A 13,565-nucleotide genomic window follows, 5' to 3' on the forward strand; every position below is an offset into this window, starting at 1 on the left:
GTACACATCAGCACGGTGTGCTGATTCTGTGCTGCTGCCTTATTCTCCAGGAGCTAAGCTTTCATTTCGTAAAGAAATTAAACCTCCAGCTGTTACGGCTGCTGAGATTGCCTGGAAAATGTGACCCCGGCGACTGATGCAGTGACGTCTACCTGCATTTGCAAAGAGCCCGAAACCATAACTCGGAGAGCTGTGACCAGCACCATTCATCTCAATAGGGCTAGCTCAGATACCCGATGAGCACAGTGTTAACATGTCGAATATTAACTATTTCACTGCTCATCAAGTGGGGAAAGGGTCCCTTTATGGTGATCTGTCTGCACAATTTACTGTGGCAGGTTTCAGAGTGGCAGCCGTGTTAGTCTGTAGCCGCAAAAAGAACAGGAGGACTTGTGGCACCTTAGAGACGAACAAATTTATTTGAGGCTAGGCTTTCGTGAGCTACAGCTCACTTCATCGGATGCACGCAAGCGTATGCTCAAATAAATTTGTTCGTCTCTAAGGTGCCACAAGTCCTCCTGTTCAATTTACTGTGAGTGACGGTTCGTTCTGGAGCCATGAGTGAGTGGGCTCGGGAGGTACCATCACTTTTCCCCATCTTTCCAATCAGGAGAGAGTCTCGCCTAAGGAGCCTGTCAGAACGCAGCAGGGCCTTCAAGCCCCCCTGCCCCAAGAGAGCCAATCTCAGTGGGGCATGTGAGCCTCACCGTGGAGAAGCGCAGCAGAGCCCGTGGCTTTACTTGCACCCCAGAGAGGGGGAGCTAAGATGAGCGGTACTGTGAACAGCTGCAATCTCCTGTGCGTGGCATCTCATGTGGGAGGAGCTTATTTTGGGGGCGGAGCTGAGAAAAATACAACCATCTATTTCCCCCGCAATCTATCTTTTTTCTTTTTTGGCATAGGCCTAATCCCATTAATATCTCTGCTAGTGGTATGGAGGGTCTCGCTTAAGCATCGGCCAACAACGTGTTAACTCCCTGAGATTGGAGTAGAGTCCAGAGGCCCCAGGCAGGGTCAGCCTCCTGTTGAGCTCGCTGCTGTACGCCCACCTATAAGAGACACAGCCCCTGTCCGGCTAGTTTGCCAAGCCCCGGTTACAGCATCTGATTGCCAAGGTCACGAGCTCGGGTCAGCTGAGCCAGCGCAGTCTCCCCCTAGTCCGGACCAGAAGCCACGATCTTTGCAGATGGCCCCGCCGGCTGGTTGTCCCCTAATGCAGTGGATGTGCCGATGACCCAAAGGCCTCTCCTCCTGGTAGCACTATGAGGAGTGGAAGTGGAGCACGAGGAGCAGGTTTCAGAGGGGCAGCAGGAACGCAAGGCCAGACTGCTGCCACTCAAACAGGAGAGGACGATGATGATTTATGTGGGTTTCCGTAGTGCCTCAGACTGCCAGTCACGGGCCAGGGCTCCCATGGTGCTAGGGGCTGTACAAACACAGAACAAAATCACTAGGGCGCCGGGAGTCCCACAATGCACTGAGGCAACCGCAGCCGGGCATGGACAGGGCCAAAATTCTTCTGCTGTTTGGGCGGGGGGGCACTCAACACCCATCTGCTTCATACCATCGGTGCCCCTGCCAGGGTTCCCAGAGCGTTTCTCCTTGCTCCCCGGCTGCCTACAGGCCGGGCACACTGGCCTCGTGGTGAGGTAGCCGAGGCCCCGTGCAACAGTGAGCGTGGGCAGCCAGTGACTCAGGGTGGAGCTGCTGCAGGTTGGCAGGGCGGTCGGGGGCTCCCTGCTCAATCGGGTCAATTTCCACGGTGACTATCCTGCAAAGCCAGGGAAATGGTTCCGTTCCCCGGGTGCGGTGGCCATGTGGCGGGTGCAGTAAAGGTGCTGGCTGCAATGGGATCCTACACAAACCCCAGTGCTGTACGCCCCGTGTATCTGCAATGGGCTGAACCAAGACACCCACCTGGGATCCTCGCAGCCCCTGCCTGGGTCCAACCCCCGGAAACCTAGGGACAGTGGGGCCCATCTCTAGTCCTGAGAGCTGGCTTCGGTCTGGCCACGCTACTCCCTAGATGTGTGGTGGGGAGCCCAGAGCGCAGGGTTTAGCAGAGGCGAGGTCGGGGCTGAACCTGTAGCGTCTGACACCTTGTTACTCCAGGCCTGGAGTTACAAGGCCTTACTCAGAGACGTTAAGGCCAGAAGGGACCATCATGATCATCTAGTCTCACCTCCTGCACATCGCAGGCATTTACACTAGCTCAACCCAGCAAGTGACCCCTGCCCCATGCTGCAGAGGAAGGTGAAAACTACCCAGAGTCTCTGCCAATCTGATGGGGGGAGGGAGGGAATTTGGCGATCAGTTAGACCCTGAGCATGTGGGCAGGTCCCACCAGCCAGACCCCTGGGGAAAGAATTCTCTGTAGTAACTCAGACCCTCCCCATCTGGTGCCCCATCTCCGGCCACTGGTGATATTTGCTAATAAGAGTCGTGGATGGCCACGTGCCATTGAAGGCAGTCCCATCGTACCTTCCCCTCCATAAACTTATCAAGCTCCGTCTTGAAGCCAGTTGGGCCTTTTGCCCCACTGCTCCCCTTGGGAGGCTGTCTCAGAGCTTCACTCCCCCAATGGCTAGAAACCTTCATCTCATTTCAAGCCTAAACTTGTTGACGGCCAGTTTACAGCCATTGGTTCTTGTGTCCACATTGGCCCTTCACTTAAATAACTCTTCTCCCTAAAGCGGCTCCAATAGTGAGGCCTTGGGTGAGGGTCTATTGCAAGAACTGTGGAGGGAGGGGCCAGACTGGAACAGCGGGGGGAGGGGGGGCGAAGGTGGGTGGGGGAAGCAAAATTAATTAACAGAGCTCTGGTGTTGCCTCCAGAAGTTGAATCCTGGTTCCAGTGAAATCAACGGGAATTTTTCCAGTGACTTCAATGAGGTTGGGATTCCCCCCCAGGAGTAGAGAAGCAAGGGGTGCTGAAAGCCAGGACCAAAGTGCATTGGAATAACTGGGCATCCTGCAGCCTGGGGAAAGGTGCATTGGCAGAGCTGGGTGCTGGGGAGGGGAATAGCTGGGCATGCTGCAGGCTGGGGTACGGTGAACTGGCAGAGCTGGGTGCTGGGGAGGGGAATAGCTGGGCATGCTGCAGGCTGGATGTACGGTGAATTGTCAGTGTTGCAGGGGGCACTGGGTAGCTGGCACTGCCTGTTTGTCTTATATTTGGGTGAAGCAACAATTTTCATCAGCCCGTCTCCTTCGCCCCCCTCCCATCTGCCCATGCTGAAGCCTCACCTGGCTGGACCCGGTAGGCGCGGGTGCCCTGTATGTGCTTTCTTGCGTGCTCCGAGCTCTGGCAGAGTGCGCGGGAAGGAAGGGCGTGGGCAGTCCCTGAGGGCGCCCATCTCCTTCCCCTGCAGCACAATGCTGTGCTGGCCCCAACCAGGGGTGTCTGGGCCAGGAAGGCAGCAGCAGTGTTTGTGTGCACAGCTCTCTCGCTACCTCCAGATGTTTCCGCTGATACTCTGGCACCCTGCCAGCCCGCTCCCCATGCCACCCTCCGAGCCTGCCAGGGAAAACTCAGGCCGGAGGGTCCCCAGCTCTTGCAGGACATTGTCTGGGCCCACCACTGATCCAGTGTTTTCTCCTTCCACGTCCCTTCATTTCCACCCCTGCCCTGCCCAGGTGGCCCTGGCCCCCACAGCTGGTGTGTGATCCGGGTCCTGGGTGAGGATTAAAAGCCCTGAACCCCTTTACACCTGCAGCCACTGCTGCTGATTGAGCAGGCTCAGATGTCTGCTGCCTCGGCAAGACCCCTGGGCATTGAGATCACAGAGACCCCCCTCTACCCCCCACCACAGCAACAGCCCTGCAGTCTGTGCCCCTGGACCTGTGCACCCAGAGGCGCCATGGCTCCTCTCTGCATGGCTCTGCTCATCTTCCATCACCAGTGGTGTTAAGTGCTAGGCTTTTTCTCTCAGGGACGTGCTCCAGCTCTCGCTCTTTCTCTCTCTCAGTGCACCCGAGCACCTCCCTGTCTGGAACGTATGTAGCCTCTTCACGCCCCGAGGGGTGCTCATCCCCATGGCAAGGGGGAACCGCGGCACACAGAGGCTAAGGGACGTACCCAAGTTCATGCAGGAAACCTGTGGCAGAACAGGTGACTGAAGCCACCTCTCCGCCTAGGACCCTAACCCGGGGACCATCCTTCCTCCCGAGGGGGGACGGAGTGCACCCCACCACAAGAACTGCATTGTCCACCTCCCTTTGTAGTGAGCGGTGGGAGGTCGAGAGCCGTGGACATTGTGGGCTCGGGTGGTCTAGGCAGCAGTGGGGCAGGCTTCCCCCATAGTGACATGCTGCAGTACTTGCCCAGAGGGGGGGCTCTAGGGTGAATGGGTAGTCCAGGTGCTGTGGGCCATCTGTTCTTGGCCTGTCTATGATGGGGACACTAGTTCATCAGCAGCCACCCATTTGTTTCCCAAATTTAAAACAGGTAAAACGAAACGCTTTTTTACCCAAGGCACAGTTGGCCTGTGGAACTCCTTGCCACAAGGACTGTGGCCAAGGAAGGAACACCTCCTTAGGTCATCCCATATCTGCCTATGTCAGGTTTGCAATCAGCTGGCTGCGTGCTGTCAAGAGACATGATACGAGGCAGGCCCCTGATCTGAGCTAGTGTGGCAATACTGGCTGATCCTAATGTAACCCAGAGGATAACATTTTCCTGCGAGTGAACTGTTCTGTAACGGCAGGTTATAACAGGGACGTTTTCCAGTCCCCTAGCCAAATGACCACTTAGGCAGATGCGTGTACTTTACCAAACTGGCAGCGTGTGTATGTACATACGCACCCCTGCCCTCTACTGGATGGAATCAGAACTGGCCGCTGTGTGCCAGAGGCTCCGTACTGTTAATGGCCGAAGGAGATTCTCCTTTAACTGCAGCTGTGTGGCAGGAGGATCTCAGAGCTATCCCTTCCATCGCTGCGGAGTTCCAAGCGCCCGTGGCGTGCGGCACCCTCATTACTATGATACTTCCGGGGGGCTATCGACTTGGGACAGCATACATGCGCACAGCCTGCAAAGAGTTAATCTGGGGAGCTGCTGTCAGTTGCCCCTCAACTACGGCAGCCTCCGTACCGCAGTGCGTAATTGCGGCTGGGGGTCGGCCTGGAGGCTGCAATGTGCGGCTCTCTCATAGCGTCTCCAGCAAGGCAGGGTTTACTGTGTCACATGTCACCTTCAGCGTTTCCTCTCGCTGAGCGGCTCACAGCTGTTCCCTGTAACAGCAGCCCTCTTTGCACTCGCAGGTCGGATTAGATGGCTGGGAGAGGGAGGAAGCTTCTGAGTTAGCATTGCCATCGGAGTAGCTGGTGCCCCATCGTCGCTCACAGAGGGCGCTGGCATGGACTCGACTCCTGGGTGCCAGGGCAGCTCATGCTGATTGACGCGTCTGACCTGCTTGCGTGATTAGAACCGAGTTGCCGTTTTACAGCCAGATTTTCTCAAGCTCGGCGCCCTGGAGACAGATTTTGTGAGAGATCTCAGCACCCATTCGGACACCGAAGGAAGGATCAGGTTGTCAGACGTGCTCGGCCCCCCGGCATGCGTTAAATCTTCCCCTTAAACCTGGTATGGTGTTCTTCTGCAAATCTAACCCCAATGGCTAACTGGATCAATCATGTCACCATCCAGTGGCCACAGCCTCCAGCAGTAAGAAAGCCTAATGCCCTTGTCCCAAGCACAAATCTTGCATTGCTAGTATAAAATAATCCTATAACGTCACAGAAAGCAAATGCCAGGGCTCCACATTTAATGCGTCCCGGCACAAAGCCCTGCCCTGGGGAATACATTTGCAGGGAACAGCGCTGCACCACCAGACTGGGGGAAGGCGAACTGGCCCAATGGGTCTTTTCAGTCTCTGACGTCCATAACTCTGAAAGCAAAGGTTGTCTTCCCCAATTATTTTCTCATGGAAACAATGTAACCCAAACGTACCTGTCCTGTCTTGGGCACAATATAATGCAGACCCTTGTGTCAGCAGGCGACTGCTGCACCCAGAAGGGTAAAGCAATGGCTGTCCCATCTGAACAGATCTCACTTCTATTCTTAATCGATGTCCCATGCCTAGATGCTAGGGTGATGGGCACTTTAGAAATGCTGGTTAGTAGATGGGTGGGACTTACAGCTTGATTTTTCAGAGGTATTGCTCTCCCGTCTTCGTGCTATCCAGAATTAAGGGGCTCCTGAACTAACTGAGCTTGCAAGGCTGAGTATGTCTGGTATTAGACCAGGCCTGTAAAGCCATTGTCTCTTCATACTGTGGCCCAGCAGGTAAGAGGAAGAGGCTGTCAGATCTGAGATGCCCATCACAGTTCAACCAATTAGTGCCCTCGGCCATGTCTGTCTGCCCTAGGGAGGGGTGACCCTGGTGCCAGGACAGTCAGCCCTTCCCAGACTCAATCCAAACCTGTGTGAAGGGCCAGCAGGGTTCAGCAAATGCTCTGGGTTCTTGCCCCAGCTCTGCCACTGATTTGCTGGGTGACCCTGAGCCAGGCTTGCTCACCTGGCTGTGCCTCAGTTTCTCTCTCTGTAAAACAGGGATGTTAATTCCAACCGACCTCAGCAGGCGCTAGATTTTCGACAGTGCAGATTTGACCTTAGCTCCCAATGTGTGTGTGAGGAGCTGGGGCTGCTTGCAGATATAGAGATGGGGTCCGCACCTCGGCCCGCCAGCCCTAAACCCACCGAGTTCTCCCGTCTGAGAGCATCTTTCACTCATAGAAAACAGCCGCCTGCAGTTACAGGGAGCCGTGATTGCAATCACTAAGTCTGGGTCTTACGGGGCAAGTGGGAGGGGCATGTGCAGACCCCACTTCGCATGCTTTAGCGGAGGAAATCTGGGTTTGAGAGCTGCACCCGCAGGCTGCCTGGCAGATGGTTTGTCACAGGTGCTGTTGGTGCAACAAGTCTTTGACAACGTGGTTTCTCTGCGCTGGGACACCCCTGAACAATTTCCCCTTTGACAAATGGGCATTTTCTGATGGAAAAAAACATTTCACAGGCAAATGCTCAGCCGCCCCTAAGGTGGAACTCTCGCCTGCGTGTGCAGGAAGCTGGATTTGAACCAAAGCACTAAAAGTGACTGGCCTTTGGCAGTACCCAGAGCCATTCATCCGCTATCTGCATTGCCTTTGCCACACCTAACTTTATGGTCAATCCAACGATCTCCAGATTTCCGTCTGGTCTTTGATTGCTTCTCGCATGGAGATCGCCCTGCCAATAACCTGCGGTTATAGAAGGGGGTGGGGTAGTTTTAATTCATCAGCGTTTTTGGAAGTCCATCGAGCTTATAAATTATAGAGTTACCGGAACTTTTATTTCTTAAAGGGAGTATTGACGGGGGGAAAAGGAACCGCCAGCATTAGAAGGCCTGTGCTGAACATACAGAAGGGGAGGGTGCTAGCAAAGAGATCTTTCCTCCAGCCCCAGAGAGCAATTCATAATGCATCTGATGGCAACCAGGAATGTGAGCCAAAAAGGAAGAAGAGGAGCTGACGGAAGGGGGAAGAGGGAGAAAGCGAGAAGCGCAGTGTTGACAGCAAATCACTGGCCCTGGCCTAGGGCTTAGAAGAGCTTGGCTCTGCTGCCAATTCCCTGTGGGATCTTGAGTGAATCCCATAGACCATTTATCAAACGTGACTGACAATTTTGGATGCCTCAGTTGTTGGGCACCCAAGTCACTGAGCACTTTTATGTAAGTTGGCTGCAATCGTTCCGTGCCTCGGTTTCCCCTGCATGAAACGGGGATGACAATCCTTCCTGTCTCATTCCCTTTGTCTGTTCAGATTGAGTGTTGCCAACTCTCCCAATTTCGCCCTGAGCGCTGTGATATCTGATGGTTTCCCTTCAATCCCCAGCTCCTGGAGTCATGGAATTATGTACAGATCGCAACTTTCATTTCTTAAAAATAGTAAAGGCCATTGCTAGCCTCCCTGGCTGTGTAAGAAAGATGGGAAAGGGGACATGAGTGCCCCCCAATGATCAAAAACCAGAAAGCAACAACCCCTCCCCAAACTGGTTATTTTAAGCCAATCTCAAGCATTTTGAATGTGGGGGGGTTGGCACTACTGTCAGCTGAGTGCTCTGGGGCAGGGTGTGTGCAGCACCTGGCACAATGGGGGGCTGATCTCTTTTCTTGGGGGGTGGGGCTCCAGAATATAAATGTTAATTCCTTTGGTATTGATGGCAAAGGACACTACTCAACATGATCTCCTCCACCCTGCTTTCTCTTTAAACTCATCTTCTCTTCGGGCTCATTTCCCAGGCTGAGCCCCTCCTGGTCCCCATGGACACTGGGCTCATCTCAAGGAGTGTCAGTTACACCAAAACAAGTATCCCAGGGGGACAAAATGATCCGTGGGGGAAGGGGCTAAGAATGGGGTGCACAGGGCTTGTTTGCTTTGGGGCGAACTTGGGCACGGCCTTCCAAAAAAGGGCACGGTCCCTTGTCTCTTAGGGTACATCTAACGTCACAGTTAGACACCCACAGCTGGCCTGTGCCAGCTGATTCAGGCTAAAGTGCTTGGGCCAAGGGGCTGTTTAATTGCAGTGTAGATGCTCCGGCTTGGGCTGGCACCAGGGGTCTAGGACCCTGCCAGGGGTGAGGGTCCCACAGCTTGGTCTGGATCCAGCCTGAGCCCAAATGTCTGTACTGCAATTAAACAGCCCCTTAGCCCAAGTCAGCTGGCATGGACCACCTGTGGGTATCTAATTGCCTTGCAGACGTACCCTCATACACGTGGGCCTGATTGAACGCCCATTGATGTCAGTGGCCTGGGTTTCCCTCCAAGAGCAAAAACGTCATGGTTGCAGCCAGCTGTGGAGTGTGTGTGTGTGGGGGGGGGGGGGCGGGGGTCTTCTGCAACAGCTGCCCACCCCCCTCCCGGCCATGCCTCGCCTGGGGAAATTCACAGGCTCGCAGCTGGAGAAGCCGCGGCTGCAGCCTGGGTGCCGCTGCTGGTGAAGCGCGGCCAGCGACTTCCGCAGCACCTGCCGCTGGGGGATCTGTTGAATCGCTGCAATCGCTGGCCCAGCCCATGTGCCTCACCCCCGCCCCAATACACCCAAGGGGAGAAGAGGAGGTCGGTTCTCCATGGCTCCGTTGATCCTTGGCCCCTCTGCTGGGCTTACCACCATGAGGGCCAAGTTTTGTGGCCAAACGCTAAGTACCTGGGATGGCTTATAATAAAACCGCAGCAGAGTGTGCGTGTACACGGTGTGCGTGGGAGAGAGAGAGGAAGCACGCTACCCTCGGCATCACGCCCAGAGACTGCAACGCCTGCAGTTCTTCAGCTTGCATGGTGGGCTTTGATCCTGGCTGCTGGTGACTGCCATGTCTGTATGAAGCCACGAGGCACTGCGATACCATACTTAGACCATTATGGCCGCACTGGGATTTTTATTTAAAAGTTTTAACTAGGCACAGTTAGATCTGGTACCTCTGATCCATCCCCTTTGAACTTGGATCTGGCTCGGATCTTTGCAGCTCAAACTTAACTCTTAACAATCTCTAGTTTCCACCCCATGTGACGTAGGGTGGTCAAGTGCCAGGTTTTTGACCGGAAAGTCCAGTTGCTGACATTCTCCAGTCAGATCTACTGACCACACACCCAGTGTCCAGTTACTGCAAGTGGGGGAGGCAGGAAGGTGCCAGGTCATCACCTGCTCCAGTCCCTACTCAGCTGGGGCCTACTCCTACCTTCATCAGTCGGCTGCAGCTTCTAGCCCCGGCTCTGCAGTCAGGTCCCTCCTGACCTGGGGGGGGCGGGAGGGGAAAAGCAGCGAGCGACGGGGGGGGGGGAGGCAGGAAAAGGAGTGGATGGGGTGGGGCCTCAGGGGAAGAGACAGGGAAGGGGCAGTGGCTTGAGGGAAGAGGTAGGGCAGGGGCGGGGCTTTGGGGGGGGAACAGGCGGGACAGGCGTGGGGCCTCGGGGGAACGGGCAGGGGCGGGGCCTCAGGGAGGTTCCGGGACTCCTGCTGGAGTGTCCAGTTTTTAAATATTACCAAGTTGGCAACCCTAATGTGATGTGTGATTCATTGTCCTGCTTTGCGACACCAGGGGCTGACGGGACAGGGGGTGAACTAGTGTGGCATTAGTTCTGTACAGCTGGACTGGGTTTCATTAGTTCTGTGTGACTGGACTGAATGTCAGACACATAGATGAACATAATTTGTTGGGGAAGAGTCAATATGGTTTTTGTAAAGGGAAATCATGCCTCACTAATCTACTAGAATTCTTTGATGGGGTCAACAAGCATGTGGACAAGGGGAATCCAGTGAATATAGTGTACCTAGATGTTCAGAAAACCTTTGACCAGATCCCTCACCAAAGGCTTTTAAGCAAAGTAAGCTGTTATGGGATAAGAGGGAAGGTCCTCTCATGGATTAGTAACTGGTTAAAAGATAGGAAACAAAGGGTAGGAATAAATCGTCAGTTTTCAGAACTGAGAGAGCTAAATAGTGGAGTCCCACAGGGATCTGTATTGGGACCAGTCCTATTCAACATATTCATAAATGATCTGGAAAAAGGGGTAAACAGTGAGGTGGGAAAAATTGCAGAGGATACAAAACTACTTAAGATAGCTAAGTCCCAGGCAGACTGCGAAGAGCTTACAAAAGGATCTCTCAACTGACTGGGCAACAAAATGGCAGACAAAATTAAATGTTGATAAATGCAAATTAATGCACATTGGAAAACATAATTCTAACTATACATATAAAATGATGGGATCCAAATTAGCTGTTATCACTCAAGAGAGAGATCTTGGAGTCATTGTGGAAAGTTCTCTGAAAACATCCACTCAATGTGCAGCGGCAGCCAAAAAAGCGAACAGAATGTTGGGAATCATTAAGAAAGGGATCGATAATAAGACAGAAAATATCATGTTGCCTCTAGATAAATCCATGATACGCCCACACCTTGAATACTGTGTGCAGATGTGGTCACCCTATCTCAAAAAAAGATATATTGGACTTGGAAAAGGTTCAGAAAAGGGCAACACAAATGATGAGGGGTATGGAACAGCTTGAGGAGAGATTAATAAGACTGGGACTTTTCAGCTTGGAAAAGAGACAATTAAGGGGGGATATGATAGAGGTCTATAAAAGTATGACTGGTGTGGAGAAAGTAAATAAGGAAGTGTTATTTACTCCTTCTCACAACACAAGAACTAGGGGTCACTGTAACGGGGTTCACTCACCACTGTGGCGTCCCCTGCTGGCTATCTTGGGAATTAGCTCTGTGCCCTCTTCAGGTGGTGTCTCGCCACTGTCATTCCTGCTCTAGGACCCACATCTCTCCAAGGACCGCGGCGTCCTCTTCAATGACACAGCCCTCCGGCTGTGCCGCACACTGTGCTCCCCCCTTGCGGGGGACGTGCAGTCCATTGTTCAGTCACTTCCCTTAGTGGCTACTGTGTCTCACTTCCCCGGTCCCTGCTAGCAGCTCTGCTCTGTCCAGGCCGCTGGCAGTTCTCTAAGCCCTCCAGAGACACAGTCCTTCCTCCCTGGGCTCCCAGCGGATAACTGCCTTCCTCTGCCCTACAACTCCCTTTTTATGTAGGCCTGCTTGGCCCTGATTGGCTGCTCCCTTCAGCTCTTCTCTGATTGCCTGCCTCCTGCGCAGCCTCCCTAGGGCTCTATTAACTCCTTAGAGCCCACGGTAGGGCAGGCACCCCATCATAGTCTCCAAATGATATTAACAGGCAGCAGGTGTAAAACAAACAAAAGGAAGTATTTTTTTCACACAACGCACAGTGAACCTGTGAAACTCCTTGCTGGAGGATGTTGTGAAGGCCAAGACTTTAACAAGGTTAAAAAAAGAACTAGGTAAGTTCATGGAGGATAGGTCCATCAATGGCTATCAGCCAGGATGGGCAGGGATGGTGTCCCAAGCCTCTGTTTGCCAGAAGCTGGGAATGGGTGACAGGGGATGGATCACTTGATGATTACCTGTTCTGTTCATTCTCTCTGGAGCACTTGGTTTTGGCCACTGTCAGAAGACAGGTTTCAGAGTAACAGCCGTGTTAGTCTGTATTCGCAAAAAGAAAAGGAGTCCTTGTGGCACCTTAGAGACTAACCAAGACAGGATACTGGGCTAGATGGACCTTTGGTCTGATCCAGTCTGGCCGTTCTTATGTTTAAGTCATAGGAGAAGTGTGTTTGGGGGCCCCATGCTAGTAACTGGAGGACATTAGCTTGCATCACAGACTCATCCCATAATTCAGAACAATTGGCAGCATCGGACCTGAGTAGCTGATAACAGGAAAGGCAAAGGGTATCGCAGGTCCGGACTGGGGATCAGCAGCAGGGCTCTGTGCATGAGTGGGGGGCTGCAGGTGGAGACGGAGTTGCATTGGCAGAACTGGAGTGGGGAGCCCGGGACCGACGTAGCATCAACGGAGCTGCGTGTGGATCCAGGCCTGTCTGTCTACCAGGAGCCCCTCATCATGAGCTAGTTCAGCAGTGAAGGGCACTGACAGAACAATTTGGAGGACCCAGACCTGCAGTGGGGGTGCAGCAGGCTGAGAATAAGGCCTGGCGAGGGCCCAGAACTGCAGCCAGTCAGGACTGCAGGTCACTGGACATCTCTGTACTTATATTATGCTGTTCAAGAAACTGCAGGTCCTCCCAGTGTGCCTGTCCTTCCTCAGTTTCTCCTCCCAGAATGTACTCGTGCAGGAAGTTTGTCCAGCAGCTGCCTGGCCCTAAGGTGCTACTAGGCCTCATTTCATGAGTGCTAAAAACGTACGAAATTCTCCCCGTAAAGGAAATAAATAAATCAGCAAAGGGATGAGAGAAGGGGCCGCCTTGCGCTCTGAATCGTGTTTCATCTATAGAAAATAATGAAAAACTTCAGCTGTAACGGCCCTTGGGGAATAGTCTGAGCCTTGTGGCTGGGAATGCAGCGAAATGTATTAACAATTAATAACACATGAAAGCAATAGCCTGAGCCATTTGATGCTTGTAAAAATTTGTTGCTGAGCTGCATTTGTTCTCGTTTTGCCTGCTCCAGTAAGAGGTGTGGAGGTGCTGCACGATCCCCATTTGTTTGCTGACAAGCACCTCTCTTCAGCGATTGGTGGCTGAAGGTGGCTTGGCTAAGCCTTTGGAGTGAGCAACGCAGTCATCTTGAACTCGCTTCAGGGCAAACTTTACAGCATGTCACATTATCCCTTACAATCCATAGGCAATACTTTTCTACACAATGCATGATTAACCTGTGGAACACACTGCCACTAGAAGGTATTGAGGCTGGGTGCTAAGCAGGAGTTAAAACTGGATCAGAAGTTTCCAGTTACATTTGACTGGATAAAAACATGGGTGGAAGGAACATAAATCCACATGCTTCGGGACATACACCAATCTCTAGCTGATGGTGGTCAGGAAGAAACTTCTCCTAAGAGAAGGTTATTGCAGAATTGTCTGTTTCAGGATTTCTTTCACCTCTATTTGAAGCATTGAAATCTGAGAGACAGGATACCAGGTTAGATGGACGACTGCTCTCATCCAGTGTGGCACTTCCTATGTCCCTATAAACACTGCTGGCAAT

The 13,565-nt window shown here is 53.0% G+C and overlaps 1 protein-coding gene across 1 annotated transcript in view; it reads left to right on the plus strand.

Moving 5' to 3' along the window:
- The window catches only part of ARRB1 (arrestin beta 1), a 176,507-nt gene that overhangs the window by 34,114 nt on the left and 128,828 nt on the right, over nt 1–13,565 (plus strand). The gene's annotated exons all lie outside the window — the stretch shown is intronic.

This window comes from Eretmochelys imbricata, chromosome 1, assembly GCF_965152235.1.
Source record: "Eretmochelys imbricata isolate rEreImb1 chromosome 1, rEreImb1.hap1, whole genome shotgun sequence".
Classification (NCBI taxonomy): Eukaryota; Metazoa; Chordata; order Testudines; family Cheloniidae; genus Eretmochelys; species Eretmochelys imbricata.